Source organism: Dendrobates tinctorius, unplaced genomic scaffold (genome assembly GCF_039654945.1).
Source record: "Dendrobates tinctorius isolate UK_male_01 unplaced genomic scaffold, ASM3965494v1 ptg000300l, whole genome shotgun sequence".
NCBI classification, from domain to species: Eukaryota; Metazoa; Chordata; class Amphibia; order Anura; family Dendrobatidae; genus Dendrobates; species Dendrobates tinctorius.
In genome coordinates this window covers 921,141-939,646 of record NW_027361967.1, presented here as the reverse complement: position 1 = coordinate 939,646, position 18,506 = coordinate 921,141, and the positions used below count along the sequence as shown (strand labels likewise).

Below are 18,506 nucleotides of genomic sequence, written 5' to 3'. Positions count from 1 at the left end.
GATATATTTCATGACAGTACTGTAGAAGGTTGATTCCCTACCCTAATAGGGACAGAGAACACAAAGAGGTGAAATAGTCCCTCCTCATTGACTGTCCAAAGGATTTTTCTAGTGCCAAAAGAACAACAGACATATGCACAAAAAATCTGTTTGATGTTCCTAGAGTACTTTTTTGAGAGGACAAATTCAGATTCACTCCAAAGACTCTCAGGAAATTTTTCAAAACCACATTACTGAGTTTTGTTTGACCTCATCTAATCAATAAATGAAGATAAAGTTTCTTGAAATTAAATGTTGATGTCAAAAGTGGGATTTGAACACACAACTCCACCTGAATGCAGCGCCTTAGACCGCTCGGCCATCCTGACTTTGATATGCAATTGGAACTTAACTCCTTCCATGCTAGTCAGCAGAAATGTTACCATTCCTTGTGATTAAAAACTTGTCACACCACCCCAAAAAGTCAATAAATAACATTTTTTATATGCGTACTTTTCGTCTGCATTAATTTTTAAACCTCCATTTATTTTGTTTGGATATTAGAAATGTTAGATTTCTCACAAATGCGGTGATGCACCACATTTCTTCAGAAACTACTGTTTGGCCACACAGCAGGGATTTGAAAGGAAGAGCCCTATTTGGGTTTTGCAATGCAGATTTTGCAGGAATACCTTGCAGATGAAATTTGCAGAGTACCAAAACAGCGGAAAACCTCCCAAAGTGACCACATTTTAGAAATTATTTTGCACAATGAGTTAATCAACACCTGCAATTACTATTGTCAGCCTATAGGTGTTTTCACTCTGAACCATCCAGCATTGCAAGTATGCCAGTTTAGTGCCCAGCTTTTGCTTGCAGAGACAAGCAACCCATACATTTTTAAGTGGGCTCTACTCACTGGAGCAATGTCAAATATGTAGATGCTTTGTCTCACCATTAAAGTAGAAACCTCCTATATTTCAAATTGAAGATGACGGACCTGTGTGGAGCTTGTGTTTTTTGCCTTTTTGACTTTGTCCACAGCATATTTTTTAAGGACATTTGTCTCAGTAATGCCTCAGTGTTTCAAAGTCAAACAAGCTGACTATAATCATTCAGCTAGTGTCTGATAAGTGCTGTCTGTTTCAGCTATCAGGTTACCTTTTAATCCTCTTACAGCTAAGTCAATCTGAAATAAAACAAAATAGAGGAAAAATTACTAAAAAACATTCATGTGTTCAAAAGGAAAAAGTTACCGTTTCTCAAATTTTTAACATTTTGTTTTCTGTAGATAGTTAAGATTTTTAGGCCTTTTGATCATGATCAGTCCATGTGCTTTGTTTAATATCTCCTTAAAATGTAAACGGTGAAGAAAAAGCATTTTGCCGAAACCCGGGATTGGACCAAGGACCTTTAGATCTTCAGTCTAACGCTCTCCCAACTCAGCTATTTCGGCCATATCTATACATTTGCTGGGGGGTTTGACACTCTGCAAATGTCAAGTGTCACACCTGCAGGGATATATTATAATTTTTCATTTGACTGTTTTTTGAAGCATGATTTCTATTTGAAACGCCTTCCATTTTGCTGTACATATTTAATAACATTCATTAACTATTTGTGAATGAGTAGAAAAAGACAGCAATTTTGCCATTGAATTTTTACATTTTCAGTTTGTCTCCATGCACCAGTATAATTCTGACCCTGTGCTTCTAGAATAGGTCATGGTCGCACATAAAACACAATTTGCATGCATAATGTTACATCAAGTTTTATTTTTTATGAGATGCAAACAATTGGAGCAAAATAGAGACAAAAATTTAGAGAAAATATTTTATTGATTGTTAATGTTAAAAGTGAGACCATTTGTCCCAAAATGTGCTGAAACATGTCAGAATGACATGGGCATTTCACATTTTTTAAACTATGATTACCTACTTGTTAAGTTTTTGTTTATTAAGTATCGTTATGGTCTATTGATGTATGAGCTGAAAACTATGAAAGTAGACTTACCAGCAAATCCGTTTCTAGATATATTTCATGACAGCACTGTAGAAGGTTGATTCCCTACCCTAATAGGGACAGAGAACACAAAGAGGTGAAATAGTCCCTCCTCATTGACTGTCCAAAGGATTTTTCTAGTGCCAAAAGAACAACAGACATATGCACAAAAAATCTGTTTGATGTTCCTAGAGTTCTTTTTTGAGAGGGCAAATTCAGATTCACTCCAAAGACTCTCAGGAAATTTTTCAAAACCACATTACTAAGTTTTGTTTGACCTCATCTAATCAATAAATGAAGATAAAGTTTCTTGAAATTAAATGTTGATGTCAGAAGTGGGAGAAGTGGGAGTCTGCGACCTGAACGCAGCGCCTTAGACCGCTCGGCCATCCTGACTTCGATATGCAATTGGAACTTAACTCCTTCCATGCTAGTCAGCAGAAATGTTACCATTCCTTGTGATTACAAACTTGTCACACCACCCCAAAAAAGTCAATAAATAACATTTTTTATATGCGTACTTTTCGTCTGCATTAATTTTTAAACCTCCATTTATTTTGTTTGGATATTAGAAATGTTAGATTTCTCACAAATACGGTGATGCACCACATTTCTTCAGAAACTACTGTTTGGCCACACAGCAGGGCTTTGAAAGGAAGAGCCCTATTTGGGTTTTGCAATGCAGATTTTGCAGGAATACCTTGCAGATGAAATTTGCAGAGTACCAAAACAGCAGAAAACCTCCCAAAGTGACCACATTTTAGAAATTATTTTGCACAATGAGTTAATCAACACCTGCAATTACTATTGTCAGCCTATAGGTGTTTTCACTCTGAACCATCCAGCATTGCAAGTATGCCAGTTTAGTGCCCAGCTTTTGCTTGCAGAGGCAAGCAACCCATACATTTTTAAGTGGACTCTACTCACTGGAGCAATGTCAAATATGTAGATGCTTTGTCTCACCATTAAAGTAGAAACCTCCTATATTTCAAATTAAAGATGACGGACCTGTGTGGAGCTTGTGTTTTTTGCCTTTTTGACTTTGTCCACAGCATATTTTTTAAGGACATTTGTCTCAGTAATGCCTCAGTGTTTTAAAGTCAAACAAGCTGACTATAATCATTCAGCTAGTGTCTGATAAGTGCTGTCTGTTTCAGCTATCAGGTTACCTTTTAATCCTCTTACAGCTAAGTCAATCTGAAATAAAACAAAATAGAGGAAAAATTACTAAAAAACATTCATGTGTTCAAAAGGAAAAAGTTACCATTTCTCAAATTTTTAACATTTTGTTTTCTGTAGACAGTTAAGATTTTTAGGCCTTTTGATCATGATCAGTCCATGTGCTTTGTTTAATATCTCCTTAAAATGTAAACGGTGAAGAAAAAGCATTTTGCCGAAACCCGGGATTGGACCAGCGACCTTGAGATCTTCAGTCTAACGCTCTCCCAACTGAGCAATTTCGGCCATATCTATACATTTTCTGGGGGGTTTGACACTCTGCAAATGTCAAGTGTCACACCTGGAGGGATATATTATAATTTTTCATTTGACTGTTTTTTGAAGCATGATTTCTATTTGAAACACCTTCCATTTTGCTGTACATATTCAATAACATTCATTAACTATTTGTGAATGAGTAGAAAAAGACAGCAATTTTGCCATTGAATTTTTACATTTTCAGTTTGTCTCCATGCACCAGTATAATTCTGACCCTGTGCTTCTAGAATAGGTCATGGTCGCACATAAAACACAATTTGCATGCATAATGTTACATCAAGTTTTATTTTTTATGAGATGCAAACAATTGGAGCAAAAAAGAGACAAAAATTTAGAGAAAATATTTTATTGATTGTTAAAAGTGAGACCATTTGTCCCAAAATGTGCTGAAACATGTCAGAATGACATGGGCATTTCACATTTTTTAAACTATGATTACCTACTTGTTAAGTTTTTGTTTATTAAGTATCGTTATGGTCTATTGATGTATGAGGTGAAAACTATGAAAGTAGACTTACCAGCAAATCCGTTTCTAGATATATTTCATGACAGCACTGTAGAAGGTTGATTCCCTACCCTAATAGGGACAGAGAACACAAAGAGGTGAAATAGTCCCTCCTCATTGACTGTCCAAAGGATTTTTCTAGTGCCAAAAGAACAACAGACATATGCACAAAAAATCTGTTTGATGTTCCTAGAGTTCTTTTTTGAGAGGGCAAATTCAGATTCACTCCAAAGACTCTCAGGAAATTTTTCAAAACCACATTACTAAGTTTTGTTTGACCTCATCTAATCAATAAATGAAGATAAAGTTTCTTGAAATTAAATGTTGATGTCAGAAGTGGGAGAAGTGGGAGTCTGCGACCTGAACGCAGCGCCTTAGACCGCTCGGCCATCCTGACTTCGATATGCAATTGGAACTTAACTCCTTCCATGCTAGTCAGCAGAAATGTTACCATTCCTTGTGATTACAAACTTGTCACACCACCCCAAAAAAGTCAATAAATAACATTTTTTATATGCGTACTTTTCGTCTGCATTAATTTTTAAACCTCCATTTATTTTGTTTGGATATTAGAAATGTTAGATTTCTCACAAATACGGTGATGCACCACATTTCTTCAGAAACTACTGTTTGGCCACACAGCAGGGCTTTGAAAGGAAGAGCCCTATTTGGGTTTTGCAATGCAGATTTTGCAGGAATACCTTGCAGATGAAATTTGCAGAGTACCAAAACAGCAGAAAACCTCCCAAAGTGACCACATTTTAGAAATTATTTTGCACAATGAGTTAATCAACACCTGCAATTACTATTGTCAGCCTATAGGTGTTTTCACTCTGAACCATCCAGCATTGCAAGTATGCCAGTTTAGTGCCCAGCTTTTGCTTGCAGAGGCAAGCAACCCATACATTTTTAAGTGGACTCTACTCACTGGAGCAATGTCAAATATGTAGATGCTTTGTCTCACCATTAAAGTAGAAACCTCCTATATTTCAAATTAAAGATGACGGACCTGTGTGGAGCTTGTGTTTTTTGCCTTTTTGACTTTGTCCACAGCATATTTTTTAAGGACATTTGTCTCAGTAATGCCTCAGTGTTTTAAAGTCAAACAAGCTGACTATAATCATTCAGCTAGTGTCTGATAAGTGCTGTCTGTTTCAGCTATCAGGTTACCTTTTAATCCTCTTACAGCTAAGTCAATCTGAAATAAAACAAAATAGAGGAAAAATTACTAAAAAACATTCATGTGTTCAAAAGGAAAAAGTTACCATTTCTCAAATTTTTAACATTTTGTTTTCTGTAGACAGTTAAGATTTTTAGGCCTTTTGATCATGATCAGTCCATGTGCTTTGTTTAATATCTCCTTAAAATGTAAACGGTGAAGAAAAAGCATTTTGCCGAAACCCGGGATTGGACCAGCGACCTTGAGATCTTCAGTCTAACGCTCTCCCAACTGAGCAATTTCGGCCATATCTATACATTTTCTGGGGGGTTTGACACTCTGCAAATGTCAAGTGTCACACCTGGAGGGATATATTATAATTTTTCATTTGACTGTTTTTTGAAGCATGATTTCTATTTGAAACACCTTCCATTTTGCTGTACATATTCAATAACATTCATTAACTATTTGTGAATGAGTAGAAAAAGACAGCAATTTTGCCATTGAATTTTTACATTTTCAGTTTGTCTCCATGCACCAGTATAATTCTGACCCTGTGCTTCTAGAATAGGTCATGGTCGCACATAAAACACAATTTGCATGCATAATGTTACATCAAGTTTTATTTTTTATGAGATGCAAACAATTGGAGCAAAAAAGAGACAAAAATTTAGAGAAAATATTTTATTGATTGTTAAAAGTGAGACCATTTGTCCCAAAATGTGCTGAAACATGTCAGAATGACATGGGCATTTCACATTTTTTAAACTATGATTACCTACTTGTTAAGTTTTTGTTTATTAAGTATCGTTATGGTCTATTGATGTATGAGGTGAAAACTATGAAAGTAGACTTACCAGCAAATCCGTTTCTAGATATATTTCATGACAGCACTGTAGAAGGTTGATTCCCTACCCTAATAGGGACAGAGAACACAAAGAGGTGAAATAGTCCCTCCTCATTGACTGTCCAAAGGATTTTTCTAGTGCCAAAAGAACAACAGACATATGCACAAAAAATGTGTTTGATGTTCCTAGAGTTCTTTTTTGAGAGGACAAATTCAGATTCACTCCAAAGACTCTCAGGAAATTTTTCAAAACCACATTACTAAGTTTTGTTTGACCTCATCTAATCAATAAATGAAGATAAAGTTTCTTGAAATTAAATGTTGATGTCAGAAGTGGGATTTGAACCCACGCCTCCAGGGGAGACTGCGACCTGAACGCTGCGCCTTAGACCGCTCGGCCATCCTGACTTTGATATGCAATTGGAACTTAACTCCTTCCATGCTAGTCAGCAGAAATGTTACCATTCCTTGTGATTACAAACTTGTCACACCACCCCAAAAAAGTCAATAAATAACATTTTTTATATGCGTACTTTTCGTCTGCATTAATTTTTAAACCTCCATTTATTTTGTTTGGATATTAGAAATGTTAGATTTCTCACAAATACGGTGATGCACCACATTTCTTCAGAAACTACTGTTTGGCCACACAGCAGGGCTTTGAAAGGAAGAGCCCTATTTGGGTTTTGCAATGCAGATTTTGCAGGAATACCTTGCAGATGAAATTTGCAGAGTACCAAAATAGCAGAAAACCTCCCAAAGTGACCACATTTTAGAAATTATTTTGCACAATGAGTTAATCAACACCTGCAATTACTATTGTCAGCCTATAGGTGTTTTCACTCTGAACCATCCAGCATTGCAAGTATGCCAGTTTAGTGCCCAGCTTTTGCTTGCAGAGGCAAGCAACCCATACATTTTTAAGTGGGCTCTACTCACTGGAGCAATGTCAAATATGTAGATGCTTTGTCTCACCATTAAAGTAGAAACCTCCTATATTTCAAATTAAAGATGACGGACCTGTGTGGAGCTTGTGTTTTTTGCCTTTTTGACTTTGTCCACAGCATGTTTTTTAAGGACATTTGTCTCAGTAATGCCTCAGTGTTTCAAAGTCAAACAAGCTGACTATAATCATTCAGCTAGTGTCTGATAAGTGCTGTCTGTTTCAGCTATCAGGTTACCTTTTAATCCTCTTACAGCTAAGTCAATCTGAAATAAAACAAAATAGAGGAAAAATTACTAAAAAACATTCATGTGTTCAAAAGGAAAAAGTTACCGTTTCTCAATTTTTTAACATTTTGTTTTCTGTAGATAGTTAAGATTTTTAGGCCTTTTGATCATGATCAGTCCATGTGCTTTGTTTAATATCTCCTTAAAATGTAAATGGTGAAGAAAAAGCATTTTGCCGAAACCCGGGACCTTTAGATCTTCAGTCTAACGCTCTCCCAACTGAGCTATTTCGGCCATATCTATACATTTTCTGGGGGGTTTGACACTCTGCAAATGTCAAGTGTCACACCTGGAGGGATATATCATAATTTTTCATTTGACTGTTTTTTGAAGCATGATTTCTATTTGAAACGCCTTCCATTTTGCTGTACATATTTAATAACATTCATTAACTATTTGTGAATGAGTAGAAAAAGACAGCAATTTTGCCATTGAATTTTTACATTTTCAGTTTGTCTCCATGCACCAGTATAATTCTGACCCTGTGCTTCTAGAATAGGTCATGGTCGCACATAAAACACAATTTGCATGCATAATGTTACATCAAGTTTTATTTTTTATGAGATGCAAACAATTGGAGCAAAAAAGAGACAAAAATTTAGAGAAAATATTTTATTGATTGTTAAAAGTGAGACCATTTGTCCCAAAATGTGCTGAAACATGTCAGCATGACATGGGCATTTCACATTTTTTAAACTATGATTACCTACTTGTTAAGTTTTTGTTTATTAAGTATCGTTATGGTCTATTGATGTATGAGGTGAAAACTATGAAAGTAGACTTACCAGCAAATCCGTTTCTAGATATATTTCATGACAGTACTGTAGAAGGTTGATTCCCTACCCTAATAGGGACAGAGAACACAAAGAGGTGAAATAGTCCCTCCTCATTGACTGTCCAAAGGATTTTTCTAGTGCCAAAAGAACAACAGACATATGCACAAAAAATCTGTTTGATGTTCCTAGAGTACTTTTTTGAGAGGACAAATTCAGATTCACTCCAAAGACTCTCAGGAAATTTTTCAAAACCACATTACTGAGTTTTGTTTGACCTCATCTAATCAATAAATGAAGATAAAGTTTCTTGAAATTAAATGTTGATGTCAAAAGTGGGATTTGAACACACAACTCCACCTGAATGCAGCGCCTTAGACCGCTCGGCCATCCTGACTTTGATATGCAATTGGAACTTAACTCCTTCCATGCTAGTCAGCAGAAATGTTACCATTCCTTGTGATTAAAAACTTGTCACACCACCCGAAAAAGTCAATAAATAACATTTTTTATATGCGTACTTTTCGTCTGCATTAATTTTTAAACCTCCATTTATTTTGTTTGGATATTAGAAATGTTAGATTTCTCACAAATGCGGTGATGCACCACATTTCTTCAGAAACTACTGTTTGGCCACACAGCAGGGATTTGAAAGGAAGAGCCCTATTTGGGTTTTGCAATGCAGATTTTGCAGGAATACCTTGCAGATGAAATTTGCAGAGTACCAAAACAGCGGAAAACCTCCCAAAGTGACCACATTTTAGAAATTATTTTGCACAATGAGTTAATCAACACCTGCAATTACTATTGTCAGCCTATAGGTGTTTTCACTCTGAACCATCCAGCATTGCAAGTATGCCAGTTTAGTGCCCAGCTTTTGCTTGCAGAGACAAGCAACCCATACATTTTTAAGTGGGCTCTACTCACTGGAGCAATGTCAAATATGTAGATGCTTTGTCTCACCATTAAAGTAGAAACCTCCTATATTTCAAATTGAAGATGACGGACCTGTGTGGAGCTTGTGTTTTTTGCCTTTTTGACTTTGTCCACAGCATATTTTTTAAGGACATTTGTCTCAGTAATGCCTCAGTGTTTCAAAGTCAAACAAGCTGACTATAATCATTCAGCTAGTGTCTGATAAGTGCTGTCTGTTTCAGCTATCAGGTTACCTTTTAATCCTTTTACAGCTAAGTCAATCTGAAATAAAACAAAATAGAGGAAAAATTACTAAAAAACATTCATGTGTTCAAAAGGAAAAAGTTACCGTTTCTCAAATTTTTAACATTTTGTTTTCTGTAGATAGTTAAGATTTTTAGGCCTTTTGATCATGATCAGTCCATGTGCTTTGTTTAATATCTCCTTAAAATGTAAACGGTGAAGAAAAAGCATTTTGCCGAAACCCGGGATTGGACCAAGGACCTTTAGATCTTCAGTCTAACGCTCTCCCAACTCAGCTATTTCGGCCATATCTATACATTTGCTGGGGGGTTTGACACTCTGCAAATGTCAAGTGTCACACCTGCAGGGATATATTATAATTTTTCATTTGACTGTTTTTTGAAGCATGATTTCTATTTGAAACGCCTTCCATTTTGCTGTACATATTTAATAACATTCATTAACTATTTGTGAATGAGTAGAAAAAGACAGCAATTTTGCCATTGAATTTTTACATTTTCAGTTTGTCTCCATGCACCAGTATAATTCTGACCCTGTGCTTCTAGAATAGGTCATGGTTGCACATAAAACACAATTTGCATGCATAATGTTACATCAAGTTTTATTTTTTATGAGATGCAAACAATTGGAGCAAAATAGAGACAAAAATTTAGAGAAAATATTTTATTGATTGTTAATGTTAAAAGTGAGACCATTTGTCCCAAAATGTGCTGAAACATGTCAGAATGACATGGGCATTTCACATTTTTTAAACTATGATTACCTACTTGTTAAGTTTTTGTTTATTAAGTATCGTTATGGTCTATTGATGTATGAGCTGAAAACTATGAAAGTAGACTTACCAGCAAATCCGTTTCTAGATATATTTCATGACAGCACTGTAGAAGGTTGATTCCCTACCCTAATAGGGACAGAGAACACAAAGAGGTGAAATAGTCCCTCCTCATTGACTGTCCAAAGGATTTTTCTAGTGCCAAAAGAACAACAGACATATGCACAAAAAATCTGTTTGATGTTCCTAGAGTTCTTTTTTGAGAGGGCAAATTCAGATTCACTCCAAAGACTCTCAGGAAATTTTTCAAAACCACATTACTAAGTTTTGTTTGACCTCATCTAATCAATAAATGAAGATAAAGTTTCTTGAAATTAAATGTTGATGTCAGAAGTGGGAGAAGTGGGAGTCTGCGACCTGAACGCAGCGCCTTAGACCGCTCGGCCATCCTGACTTCGATATGCAATTGGAACTTAACTCCTTCCATGCTAGTCAGCAGAAATGTTACCATTTCTTGTGATTAAAAACTTGTCACACCACCCCAAAAAAGTCAATAAATAACATTTTTTATATGCGTACTTTTCGTCTGCATTAATTTTTAAACCTCCATTTATTTTGTTTGGATATTAGAAATGTTAGATTTCTCACAAATGCGGTGATGCACCACATTTCTTCAGAAACTACTGTTTGGCCACACAGCAGGGCTTTGAAAGGAAGAGCCCTATTTGGGTTTTGCAATGCAGATTTTGCAGGAATACCTTGCAGATGAAATTTGCAGAGTACCAAAACAGCAGAAAACCTCCCAAAGTGACCACATTTTAGAAATAATTTTGCACAATGAGTTAATCAACACCTGCAATTACTATTGTCAGCCTATAGGTGTTTTCACTCTGAACCATCCAGCATTGCAAGTATGCCAGTTTAGTGCCCAGCTTTTGCTTGCAGAGACAAGCAACCCATACATTTTTAAGTGGGCTCTACTCACTGGAGCAATGTCAAATATGTAGATGCTTTGTCTCACCATTAAAGTAGAAACCTCCTATATTTCAAATTAAAGATGACGGACCTGTGTGGAGCTTGTGTTTTTTTGCCTTTTTGACTTTGTCCACAGCATATTTTTTAAGGACATTTGTCTCAGTAATGCCTCAGTGTTTCAAAGTCAAACAAGCTGACTATAATCATTCAGCTAGTGTCTGATAAGTGCTGTCTGTTTCAGCTATCAGGTTACCTTTTAATCCTCTTACAGCTAAGTCAATCTGAAATAAAACAAAATAGAGGAAAAATTACTAAAAAACATTCATGTGTTCAAAAGGAAAAAGTTACCGTTTCTCAAATTTTTAACATTTTGTTTTCTGTAGATAGTTAAGATTTTTAGGCCTTTTGATCATGATCAGTCCATGTGCTTTGTTTAATATCTCCTTAAAATGTAAACGGTGAAGAAAAAGCATTTTGCCGAAACCCGGGACCTTTAGATCTTCAGTCTAACGCTCTCCCAACTGAGCTATTTCGGCCATATCTATACATTTTCTGGGGGGTTTGACACTCTGCAAATGTCAAGTGTCACACCTGGAGGGATATATTATAATTTTTCATTTGACTGTTTTTTGAAGCATGATTTCTATTTGAAACGCCTTCCATTTTGCTGTACATATTTAATAACATTCATTAACTATTTGTGAATGAGTAGAAAAAGACAGCAATTTTGCCATTGAATTTTTACATTTTCAGTTTGTCTCCATGCACCAGTATAATTCTGACCCTGTGCTTCTAGAATAGGTCATGGTCGCACATAAAACACAATTTGCATGCATAATGTTACATCAAGTTTTATTTTTTATGAGATGCAAACAATTGGAGCAAAAAAGAGACAAAAATTTAGAGAAAATATTTTATTGATTGTTAAAAGTGAGACCATTTGTCCCAAAATGTGCTGAAACATGTCAGAATGACATGGGCATTTCACATTTTTTAAACTATGATTACCTACTTGTTAAGTTTTTGTTTATTAAGTATCGTTATGGTCTATTGATGTATGAGGTGAAAACTATGAAAGTAGACTTACCAGCAAATCCGTTTCTAGATATATTTCATGACAGCACTGTAGAAGGTTGATTCCCTACCCTAATAGGGACAGAGAACACAAAGAGGTGAAATAGTCCCTCCTCATTGACTGTCCAAAGGATTTTTCTAGTGCCAAAAGAACAACAGACATATGCACAAAAAATCTGTTTGATGTTCCTAGAGTTCTTTTTTGAGAGGACAAATTCAGATTCACTCCAAAGACTCTCAGGAAATTTTTCAAAACAACATTACTAAGTTTTGTTTGACCTCATCTAATCAATAAATGAAGATAAAGTTTCTTGAAATTAAATGTTGATGTCAGAAGTGGGATTGGAACCCAAGCCTCCAGGGGAGACTGCGACCTGAACGCAGCGCCTTAGACCGCTCGCCTTAGACCGCTTCGATATGCAATTGGAACTTAACTCCTTCCATGCTAGTCAGCAGAAATGTTACCATTCCTTGTGATTAAAAACTTGTCACACACCCCAAAAAAGTCAATAAATAACATTTTTTATATGCGTACTTTTCGTCTGCATTAATTTTTAAACCTCCATTTATTTTGTTTGGATATTAGAAATGTTAGATTTCTCACAAATGCGGTGATGCACCACATTTCTTCAGAAACTACTGTTTGGCCACACAGCAGGGCTTTGAAAGGAAGAGCCCTATTTGGGTTTTGCAATGCAGATTTTGCAGGAATACCTTGCAGATGAAATTTGCAGAGTACCAAAACAGCAGAAAACCTCCCAAAGTGATCACATTTTAGAAATTATTTTGCACAATGAGTTAATCAACACCTGCAATTACTATTGTCAGCCTATAGGTGTTTTCACTCTGAACCATCCAGCATTGCAAGTATGCCAGTTTAGTGCCCAGCTTTTGCTTGCAGAGACAAGCAACCCATACATTTTTAAGTGGGCTCTACTCACTGGAGCAATGTCAAATATGTAGATGCTTTGTCTCACCATTAAAGTAGAAACCTCCTATATTTCAAATTAAAGATGACGGACCTGTGTTCAGCTTGTGTTTTTTGCCTTTTTGACTTTGTCCACAGCATATTTTTTAAGGACATTTGTCTCAGTAATGCCTCAGTGTTTCAAAGTCAAACAAGCTGACTATAATCATTCAGCTAGTGTCTGATAAGTGCTGTCTGTTTCAGCTATCAGGTTACCTTTTAATCCTCTTACAGCTAAGTCAATCTGAAATAAAACAAAATAGAGGAAAAATTACTAAAAAACATTCATGTGTTCAAAAGGAAAAAGTTACCGTTTCTCAAATTTTTAACATTTTGTTTTCTGTAGATAGTTAAGATTTTTAGGCCTTTTGATCATTATCAGTCCATGTGCTTTGTTTAATATCTCCTTAAAATGTAAACGGTGAAGAAAAATCATTTTGCCGAAACCCGGGATTGGACCAGGGACCAGGGACCTTTAGATCTTCAGTCTAACACTCTCCCAACTGAGCTATTTCGGCCATTTCTATACATTTTCTGGGGGGTTTGACACTCTGCAAATGTCAAGTGTCACACCTGGAGGGATATATTATAATTTTTCATTTGACTGTTTTTTGAAGCATGATTTCTATTTGAAACGCCTTCCATTTTGCTGTACATATTTAATAACATTCATTAACTATTTGTGAATGAGTAGAAAAAGACAGCAATTTTGCCATTGAATTTTTACATTTTCAGTTTGTCTCCATGCACCAGTATAATTCTGACCCTGTGCTTCTAGAATAGGTCATGGTCGCACATAAAACACAATTTGCATGCATAATGTTACATCAAGTTTTATTTTTTATGAGATGCAAACAATTGGAGCAAAAAAGAGACAAAAATTTAGAGAAAATATTTTATTGATTGTTAAAAGTGAGACCATTTGTCCCAAAATGTGCTGAAACATGTCAGAATGACATGGGCATTTCACATTTTTTAAACTATGATTACCTACTTGTTAAGTTTTTGTTTATTAAGTATCGTTATGGTCTATTGATGTATGAGGTGAAAACTATGAAAGTAGACTTACCAGCAAATCCGTTTCTAGATATATTTCATGACAGCACTGTAGAAGGTTGATTCCCTACCCTAATAGGGACAGAGAACACAAAGAGGTGAAATAGTCCCTCCTCATTGACTGTCCAAAGGATTTTTCTAGTGCCAAAAGAACAACAGACATATGCACAAAAAATCTGTTTGATGTTCCTAGAGTTCTTTTTTGAGAGGACAAATTCAGATTCACTCAAAAGACTCTCAGGAAATTTTTCAAAAACCACATTACTAAGTTTTGTTTGACCTCATCTAATCAATAAATGAAGATAAAGTTTCTTGAAATTAAATGTTGATGTCAGAAGTGGGATTTGAACCCACGCCTCCAGGGGAGACTGCGACCTGAACGCAGCGCCTTAGACCGCTCGGTATTAGACCGCTCGCCTTAGACCGCTTCAATATGCAATTGGAACTTAACGCCTTCCATGCTAGTCAGCAGAAATGTTACCATTCCTTGTGATTAAAAACTTGTCACACCACCCCAAAAAAGTCAATAAATAACATTTTTTATATGCGTACTTTTCGTCTGCATTAATTTTTAAACCTCCATTTATTTTGTTTGGATATTAGAAATGTTAGATTTCTCACAAATGCGGTGATGCACCACATTTCTTCAGAAACTACTGTTTGGCCACACAGCAGGGCTTTGAAAGGAAGAGCCCTATTTGGGTTTTGCAATGCAGATTTTGCAGGAATACCTTGCAGATGAAATTTGCAGAGTACCAAAACAGCAGAAAACCTCCCAAAGTGACCACATTTTAGAAATTATTTGCACAATGAGTTAATCAACACCTGCAATTACTATTGTCAGCCTATAGGTGTTTTCACTCTGAACCATCCAGCATTGCAAGTATGCCAGTTTAGTGGCCAGCTTTTGCTTGCAGAGACAAGCAACCCATACATTTTTAAGTGGGCTCTACTCACTGGAGCAATGTCAAATATGTAGATGCTTTGTCTCACCATTAAAGTAGAAACCTCCTATATTTCAAATTAAAGATGACGGACCTGTGTTCAGCTTGTGTTTTTTGCCTTTTTGACTTTGTCCACAGCATATTTTTTAAGGACATTTGTCTCAGTAATGTCTCAGTGTTTCAAAGTCAAACAAGCTGACTATAATCATTCAGCTAGTGTCTGATAAGTGCTGTCTGTTTCAGCTATCAGGTTACCTTTTAATCCTCTTACAGCTAAGTCAATCTGAAATAAAACAAAATAGAGGAAAAATTACTAAAAAACATTCATGTGTTCAAAAGGAAAAAGTTACCGTTTCTCAAATTTTTAACATTTTGTTTTCTGTAGATAGTTAAGATTTTTAGGCCTTTTGATCATGATCAGTCCATGTGCTTTGTTTAATATCTCCTTAAAATGTAAACGGTGAAGAAAAAGCATTTTGCCGAAACCCGGGATTGGACCAGGGACCTTTAGATCTTCAGTCTAACGCTCTCCCAACTGAGCTATTTCTGCCATATCTATACATTTTCTGGGGGGTTTGACACTCTGCAAATGTCAAGTGTCACACCTGGAGGGATATATTATAATTTTTCATTTGACTGTTTTTTGAAGCATGATTTCTATTTGAAACGCCTTCCATTTTGCTGTACATATTTAATAACATTCATTAACTATTTGTGAATGAGTAGAAAAAGACAGCAATTTTGCCATTGAATTTTTACATTTTCAGTTTGTCTCCATGCACCAGTATAATTCTGACCCTGTGCTTCTAGAATAGGTCATGGTCGCACATAAAACACAATTTGCATGCATAATGTTACATCAAGTTTTATTTTTTATGAGATGCAAACAATTGGAGCAAAAAAGAGACAAAAATTTAGAGAAAATATTTTATTGATTGTTAAAAGTGAGACCATTTGTCCCAAAATGTGCTGAAACATGTCAGAATGACATGGGCATTTCACATTTTTTAAACTATGATTACCTACTTGTTAAGTTTTTGTTTATTAAGTATCGTTATGGTCTATTGATGTATGAGGTGAAAACTATGAAAGTAGACTTACCAGCAAATCCGTTTCTAGATATATTTCATGACAGCACTGTAGAAGGTTGATTCCCTACCCTAATAGGGACAGAGAACACAAAGAGGTGAAATAGTCCCTCCTCATTGACTGTCCAAAGGATTTTTCTAGTGCCAAAAGAACAACAGACATATGCACAAAAAATCTGTTTGATGTTCCTAGAGTTCTTTTTTGAGAGGACAAATTCAGATTCACTCCAAAGACTCTCAGGAAATTTTTCAAAACCACATTACTAAGTTTTGTTTGACCTCATCTAATCAATAAATGAAGATAAAGTTTCTTGAAATTAAATGTCAGAAGTGGGATTTGAACCCACGCCTCGAGGGGAGACTGCGACCTGAACGCAGCACCTTAGACCGCTCGGTATTAGACCGCTCGCCTTAGACCGCTTCGATATGCAATTGGAACTTAACTCCTTCCATGCTAGACAGCAGAAATGTTACCATTCCTTGTGATTAAAAACTTGTCACACCACCAAAAAAAAGTCAATAAATAACATTTTTTATATGCGTACTTTTCGTCTGCATTAATTTTTAAACCTCCATTTATTTTGTTTGGATATTAGAAATGTTAGATTTCTCACAAATGCGGTGATGCACCACATTTCTTCAGAAACTACTGTTTGGCCACTCAGCTGGGCTTTGAAAGGAAGAGCCCTATTTGGGTTTTGCAATGCAGATTTTGCAGGAATACCTTGCAGATGAAATTTGCAGAGTACCAAAACAGCAGAAAACCTCCCAAAGTGACCACATTTTAGAAATTATTTTGCACAATGAGTTAATCAACACCTGCAATTACTATTGTCAGCCTATAGGTGTTTTCACTCTGAACCATCCAGCATTGCAAGTATGCCAGTTTAGTGCCCAGCTTTTGCTTGCAGAGACAAGCAACCCATACATTTTTAAGTGGGCTCTACTCACTGGAGCAATGTCAAATATGTAGATGCTTTGTCTCACCATTAAAGTAGAAACCTCCTATATTTCAAATTAAAGATGACGGACCTGTGTGGAGCTTGTGTTTTTTGCCTTTTTGACTTTGTCCACAGCATATTTTTTAAGGACATTTGTCTCAGTAATGCCTCAGTGTTTCAAAGTCAAACAAGCTCACTATAATCATTCAGCTAGTGTCTGATAAGTGCTGTCTGTTTCAGCTATCAGGTTACCTTTTAATCCTCTTACAGCTAAGTCAATCTGAAATAAAACAAAATAGAGGAAAAATTACTAAAAAACATTCATGTGTTCAAAAGGAAAAAGTTACCGTTTCTCAAATTTTTAACATTTTGTTTTCTGTAGATAGTTAAGATTTTTAGGCCTTTTGATCATGATCAGTCCATGTGCTTTGGTTAATATCTCCTTAAAATGTAAACGGTGAAGAAAAAGCATTTTGCCGAAACCCGGGATTGGACCAGGGACCTTTAGATCTTCAGTCTAACGCTCTCCCAACTGAGCTATTTCGGCATTATCTATACATTTTCTGGGGGGTTTGACACTCTGCAAATGTCAAGTGTCACACCTGGAGGGATATATTATAATTTTTCATTTGACTGTTTTTTGAAGCATGATTTCTATTTGAAACGCCTTCCATTTTGCTGTACATATTTAATAACATTCATTAACTATTTGTGAATGAGTAGAAAAAGACAGCAATTTTGCCATTGAATTTTTACATTTTCAGTTTGTCTCCATGCACCAGTATAATTCTGACCCTGTGCTTCTAGAATAGGTCATGGTCGCACATAAAACACAATTTGCATGCATAATGTTACATCAAGTTTTATTTTTTATGAGATGCAAACAATTGGAGCAAAAAAGAGACAAAAATTTAGAGAAAATATTTTATTGATTGTTAATGTTAAAAGTGAGACCATTTGTCCCAAAATGTGCTGAAACATGTCAGAATGACATGGGCATTTCACATTTTTTAAACTATGATTACCTACTTGTTAAGTTTTTGTTTATTAAGTATCGTTATGGTCTATTGATGTATGAGGTGAAAACTATGAAAGTAGACTTACCAGCAAATCCGTTTCTAGATATATTTCATGACAGCGCTGTAGAAGGTTGATTCCCTACCCTAATAGGGACAGAGAACACAAAGAGGTGAAATAGTCCCTCCTCATTGACTGTCCAAAGGATTTTTCTAGTGCCAAAAGAACAACAGACATATGCACAAAAAATCTGTTTGATGTTCCTAGAGTTCTTTTTTGAGAGGACAAATTCAGATTCACTCCAAAGACTCTCAGGAAATTTTTCAAAACCACATTACTAAGTTTTGTTTGACCTCATCTAATCAATAAATGAAGATAAAGTTTCTTGAAATTAAATATTGATGTCAGAAGTGGGATTTGAACCCACGCCTCCAGGGGAGACTACGACCTGAACGCAGCGCCTTAGAACGCTCGGTATTAGACCGCTCGCCTTAGACAGCTT

At 35.9% G+C, this 18,506-nt stretch overlaps 1 non-coding gene across 1 annotated transcript; it reads right to left on the bottom strand.

Annotated features, from left to right (window-relative positions):
* Window positions 1-17,461: 17,461 nt before the first annotated feature.
* TRNAF-GAA (transfer RNA phenylalanine (anticodon GAA)) lies at window positions 17,462-17,534 on the bottom strand. Its single transcript has one exon. It is a non-coding gene; the product is annotated as a tRNA-Phe (tRNA).
* Window positions 17,535-18,506: the final 972 nt, after the last annotated feature.